Raw genomic sequence first — 6884 nt, forward strand, 5'->3', positions numbered from 1 at the left:
TCTCTTTCTCTCTGTGTGTATGTCCTTTTATATATAATGAAAATAAAAAATAAATTTTTTAGAAATAGTAAAGCTGTCATATGAGCTGAAGGAACATCAGAAAAATATCACTTTTTAGAAACATGATTAGCAGAATCTCTAAAACAAAGTAAAACATAATGTTGACCTTACAAGTCAGTGTAGGAAATAGATAATATCTCTTTGCCTTTGTAGCCTTAATACTCATTCCTACTTGTTCAAAAACACTTACTGAGTGCTTACTTCTGTGCAAAAGGAATGATTGCTAGTAATGAAAGAATTTCTCCCATCAATGTGACTTAAGAATAAAAGAGGCAAAGAAATTGTTTTTCAAGATTTGGAATCAATATTCACAACTTAGAAGCTTTTCCAGAACAATTCTGTTATGTTCTAATCACTTATTTACTGTCTTCCCTCAGTTTTGATTGTATGCAAAACCCAATACAGTTGATCAAATATTGTGGGTTGGCACAATAATGTCCTACCCCAAAGATTTCCATGTCCTGATCCCCATAACCTGTGAAAATGTTATTTCATACAGCAAAAGGACATTTGCCATTGTGGTTAAATTAAAGAGCTTGAGATGGAGAGAGTAGACTAGATTCTCCAAACGGGTCCAACGTGATCACACGGTCCTTTTAAGAGGGAGGTAGGCGGGTCAGAACCAAAGATGTGACAACCATGGAAATAGTGAGTGGCCAAGCCAAGGAGGGGGCAGCCTTGGGAGGCTGGAAAGGGCAAGGATGGATCCCCCTAGATCTCTGGAGGGAACACAGCTCCGTTTGATGTAAGCCTGTGAGACCCATTTCAGATCTACAATCTCCAGAACAGTAAGATAACCAATTCATGTTGCTGGAAGTCACCAAGCTACTGTGAATTACAGCAGCAACTGAAAATAAATACAAGCATCAGGACTCTGGGCTAAACATTGTGAGAGGCTCAAGAGTGAATAAAATATAATCCCTCCTTTCAAGAAGTGTACAATTTAGTAGAGAATAAAACACACCCACTAAACTACAGGCTGTGTCATGATAACAGCGTAAGTGCAATACAACAGAATGGTTATGGGAACCCGAAGGAAAGAAATGGCTTTATGTCTACAGTGATTAGGAGGGGTGTAATGGAGGGGCAGTTTTAGAGTGAACTTTAAGAAGGGAAGTAAGTGTCAAGAGATAAGAGGGGTGGGGGAAAAATCACACTTTCACAAATTGAATCAGAGGGAAATTACTTTTTTTTTTTTAAGATTCATTTATTTATTTGAAAGGCAGAGTTACAGAGAAGCAGAGGCAGAGAGAGAGAGAGAGAGAGAGAATGAGAGAGGTCTTCTGTCCACTGATTCACTACCCAAATGGCCGCAACTGCCAGAGCTGTGCTGACCCAAAGCCGGGAACCAGGAGCTTCTTCTGGGTCTCCCACGTGGGTGCAGGGGCCCACAGACTTGAAACATCTTCTACTGCTTTCCCAGGCCATAGCTGAGAGCAGGATCGGAAGTGGAGCAGACGGGTCTCGAACTGATGCACATATGGGATGCCAGCACTGCAGGCAGCGGCTTTACCCGCTTGGCACAGAGCCAGCCTCGAGAAATTACTTTCAAGTAATTTAGATATTAGTCATTTGAGAAAGAAAATAGTATTGTAATAAAAAAGCATCATGCTCTAACATACCTTTTGTACTAGGCAAGATATGGTTAGATTTGCTTAAACCCGAAGAATGTTCTCTATAGTAATTATCATTTTAAAGCTTATAAATGTAATATATGCTCATGGTATGAAAAAACATAAAAACAGGAAAGTATCAAGTAGAAAGCAAGTCTCCTTCTGGAAGAAATCACTGTCTCCTTTTAGAAACGTTGATGGAGATAATTATGTGTAATACGTGGTTCTCTGTATAAACCCAGTGTGTAGCTATCCATTTGTAACACAAACAAGATTTTACTAAATATAATCTTGTTCGAGGAGCTTTTTAAGTTTACATCTTAAACATCTTTCCATATTGGCACACACAGATCCAGTGACCTCATTGTTGCCATTTTATCATGTCGACACCCAATCCCGGATGCTATGTTACATTTAGCGATGGTTCTTTTTTTTTAAGTTAAACTATTTATTTTGAGATAATCACACGTTCACATGCAGTCGTAAGAAATAAAGCGGAGAGAGCCCTTGTACTCTTCGCCCAGTTTCTAACAATAGCAGCATCTCATAAGACTTCAGCTGGGAGACAAGGTGCAAACCGTTTCCATTCCCCACAAACCTCCTTCCTGCTGCCTTTTTATAGCCACGCCCCCTTCTCTCCCGCCCCCGCCCCCTCCTCAAACCTGGCTACTACTAATCTGTTTTGCATTTCTATGATTTTTGTCATTTCAGAAATATTATTCAAATGGAATCATGCGGTATGTCACCTTGTGGGGTTGGCTTTTTGTCCTTTAGCATGATAGTCCCTAGCACCATTCTCTTACCTGTTCAAAGACGTCCGGATTGTGCTCAGGTTTTGGCTATTATGCATAAAGCCGCTATGAACGCTTCAGTGCAAGTCTTTATGGAACGTAAATTTTCATTTCTCTTGTCTAAATGCCCAAGAGTGAAACTGCTGGAGCCCATAGGATGGTGGTTGCATGCTTAGGGACACTGTCCAATGTTTTCCAGAGTGGTTGCACCATTTTACATTGCCGCCAGTAATATCTGGGAAGAGATGCCAGCTCATCGCATCGTAGCCACTCTAATAGGTGTCCAACTGTAGTGCTATCTCATTGTGGCTTTTAATTTGTATTTCTCAGATGGCTAATAATGCTAAATACCTTTCATGTGCTTCTTATCACCTGTATAACCCACTTCAGTGAAATGTCTTGCTCAGCGCTAGAGCTTTGTCAGTTTGCAAGTATTTTCTCCCAGTCTGAGTCTTTCAAAAGCCAGGGTTTTCCTGGCAGGCGGCTGGTGTCCTGGCGCGCCCAGTGACCAGCAGGCGATCTGTGCCCCGGCATGGCGGGCAGGACCAGACCGCCATCTGGCTCCCAAGGGCTTGACCAGGAGCCCCGTGGGCTCAGCAGCTGCGTTCGTGGGAACCTAGAGCGTAGGCAAAGCCCAGATGGCCCCGCGCGCCCTTGGCTCAGCTCAGCATCCCGTCCCGCGGGCCCAGACAGCTGCTCAGAGCACTGTGTTCTTCGAAGTGTGGCTCCTGTCTCAGCTACAGCCTGTTTGTAGCTCACCGAAACTGCAGCCCCGGCCTGTGGCCTTGAAGAGCAAATGGAACGTGCCAACCAGCCACCTGGCCTTCCTGATTCATCTGTTCCCCAGCCCTAGGCTCCTTCCTCATCTCTAGCTCCCTGCGCAGATGCAACCGGCAGGAAAGGCTGGACTTGGCAGCTACCAGCCAGCCTGCTCCCTGGCTCATCGTCTGCTGCACGGCCGGCCACACAGTGACGGTACGATGTCTCTGACCGCACCCTACCCTGTCCGCGGTGTCCCACCTCCCGGCGGACGTTCCTGCGGGTTAAGACGCCTGCGCACCACGCTGCCGTGCTTGGGTTCCAGCCTAGCTTCCCAGCTCAGCCTCCTGCACATGCACAGCCCAGGGGGCGGCAGGTGATGGTTCATGTGCTTGGGTCCCTGCCACCCGCATGGGAGACCGGATGCAGTTTTGGGCTCCTGGCTTTCACCTGGCCCAGCCCCTGCTCCTTCATGTTGTGGGCATCTGGAAAATGAACCAGGGGATGGAAAATCTCTCTCATTCTTCTAAATAAATAAGATCTTAAAAGCTCTCCATGAACCAAGCTTAAAAAAAATAAAATGCACCTGCCATCGGTTAAAAAAAAAGTTTTTTTATTATGAAAATGAGACCAATTTGGAAATATTTCCTTATTTTTTCCATTTGTCTCAATTATGTTCATTAATTGGCCACTGAAGTTTTGATTTTTTTTTTTTTTTTTGGTCATGGCTATGTTACCTGTTTGATTAGATAATTCTAACATTTCTGTCATCTTAGTCAACAGCTGTTGTCTTTTATTCAGTTTGAGATCTTCATGATTTTTGGTATAACAAGTGATTTTTCTATTGAAACTTGTACACTTTTGTATGGTTATGTGACTCTCAGTTGTTTTTTTTTTCTCAATATATTGTTTTTTTAACCAGTAGACTAACAATCACATGTTAGATGGGAGAACTCATTCTAATAGGTTCTGGGTGGGCATGCAGAGTCTACTATGGGTATTTCCACTTCAAATAGACCTTCCCATTGATTTATCATTTATTTATATTATTTGAAAGACAGAGAGAGATCCAGCCCCCACCTGCTAGTTCACTCCCCAAATATCCACAACAGTCAGGGCTGGGCCAGGCCTAATCCAAGAACTTAGAACTCCATCTAGGTCTCCTTCATGAGTGATAGGGATCCAGTCACTTAATCCTTCGTCTGCTGCCTCCCATGGTGTTCATCAGCAGGAAGCTGCATGGGGAGCAGAGCAGGGACTTGAACCCAGACACTGGATAGGGGAAGCAGACGTCCCAAGTAGCATCTGAACCACTCTGCCAAACACCGGCCTCTTTATTTATTTATTTTTTGCTTATTTTAAAGCATTACTAATTTATTTATTTGAAAGTCAGCAAGAAGGAGAGGTAGATAAATCAGTGAGAAGGAGAGGTAGAGAGACAAAGAGGTCTTCCATCTGCTCAACAAGCTCCCCAGTTGGCCACAACAGCTGGAGCTGTGCCAATCCAAAGCTAGGATCCGGGAGCTTCTTCTAGGTCTTCCCACGTGGTGCACGGGCCCAAGCGGCCTCTATTTTTTAAGTTCTTTTTTTTTTTTTTCTGACTGAAAGGCAGAGTGACACAGAAACAGTCTGATTTTTACTCATGCCACAGCTTTAGATTTCCTGCTTTGAAGTATGGTAATGTACTTTTATTTTAGTCTTTCTCCAGAAGGGTAGAAAAAAAAATTTTTTTAAAGATTTATTTATTTATTTGCAAGTCAGAGTTACACAGAGAGATGAGAGGCAGGGAGAAAGAGAGAGAGGTCTTCTATCTGCTGGTTCACTCCCCAGATGGCTGCAATGGTAGGAGCTACGCCAATCCAAGCCAGGAGCCAGGAGCTTCTTCCGGGTCTCCCATGTGGGTGCAGGGGCCCAAGGACTTGGGCCATCTTACACTGCTCTCCCAGGCCATAGCAGAGAGCTGGATTGGATGTGGAGCAGCCAGGTCTCAAACTGGCGCCTATATGGGATGCTGGTGCTTCAAGCCAGAGCGTTAACTTGCTGTGCCATAGTACCAACCCCAAGGGTAGAAAAAATTTTATGGGGCTGGCGCTATGGTGTAGTGGGTAAAACTGCCATCTGCAGTGCCAGCATTCCCATATAGGCATTTGTTCAAGTCCCAGCTGCTCCACTTGCAATCCAGCTCTCTGCTATGGCCTGGGAAAAGCAGAAGATGGCCCAAAGACCTTGCACCCATGTGGGAGACCCGGGGAGGCTCCTGGCTTCGGATCGGCACAGCTCCAGCAATTGCAGCCAACTGCGGGAATGAACCAGTGGATGGAAGACTTCTCTGCTTCTCCTTCTCTCTCTGTGTAACTCTGATTTTCAAATCAATAAATCTTCTTTTTTTTTTTTTTTAAAGAATTATACTGTAAGGTTACAGGCACCGCAGGTGTGGATGGTGACTCCGTTATGGGTTCTTAACTTGAAACTCCCTCAGCACTCCTGACCTAACTCATAGAGTTAGCCCTTGTCGATTTCCTCTCCTCAGCATCTAGTATAGTAACAACCCTGAAGGAGCCGCTCAACAATTAGGTGTTAATTGTTGATTGATTTCACCCCACCATCCACTAATTTCACCCTAAGACTCAAGTGTAATTAAATGGCAAGTCACTTCTCTAAATTCATATTTTCTTCAGTTTCTTAGGTCCCAGGGTAGTTTTAGATTTTTAGATGAGACTACAGTAGTCTCTAAAGTGCTATCATTCTCCAAAAATGCTTGGCATCACTTCAACTCCGGATCTGAACACCGCGGGGGGACAGGTAAGTGGCAGCAGCACCAGACTGAACACCAGGTCTGCTGTCACCTTGGTAGTCTTCATTTTTGTCACAGTTCCCGGCACAACCATAATCTTCAAATACATAGATGATGTCTTGAACAAGAAATAAGTGGCATTTAGAATCAAGTACCTTCTAAAATACAGAAAGCTGAGTCAGTTTCTCCAATAATCGGGGACTAGGTTGATCCGAAATGACAAGAAAGCATCTTCCTAGGCAGTCATATCTTGATTATAGATAGGATTGTATTTTACAAATAAATTATTAAATATATTGTTTTTATTTCGACCCAAGGGGCCTGCGTTGCAGCTAGTTGAGAACTTGTCTTGAGTTTAAGGAATCATGCAGATTATTTCAGCAGCAAGGACTGTATTGCTCTGAATTTCAGTAAATCAACATTTCACTATACACAGGCAACTAAAACTCAAAATCATTTTAAAAATGATCAATGCGGACCGGAATCAAAACGCATCTAGTTCCAAAGAGGTATAGACCGGTACCTCCGGAAGCACCGCTTTACATTCCCTCAGTGCAAGGAAAATTCCTGTTCCTTAGCTTTTTTTTTTTTTTCATCATTTGAAAGAAGTTTATAATGATCCTCACACCTGTTAGGTTAGAATCGTCAGCACGATTTTTTACCAGAGAGGATCAGTGGAGATGGAGTACGGAGTTACTACCACAGATATTAGTCTCGACGACACTAAGATTTTTTTCCTTGCTCTGCAAAATGCACCGGCCAACCGGATTTTCTGGGACGTGCTGGGTGGCCGACATTTTCCCTAGTCGGAATCTCTCCAAAGATCTGAATGCATGTCCAACGGTCGGGCTTACTGCTGGGCGGCTC

Source organism: Oryctolagus cuniculus, chromosome 4 (genome assembly GCF_964237555.1).
Source record: "Oryctolagus cuniculus chromosome 4, mOryCun1.1, whole genome shotgun sequence".
Lineage (NCBI taxonomy): Eukaryota > Metazoa > Chordata > Mammalia > Lagomorpha > Leporidae > Oryctolagus > Oryctolagus cuniculus.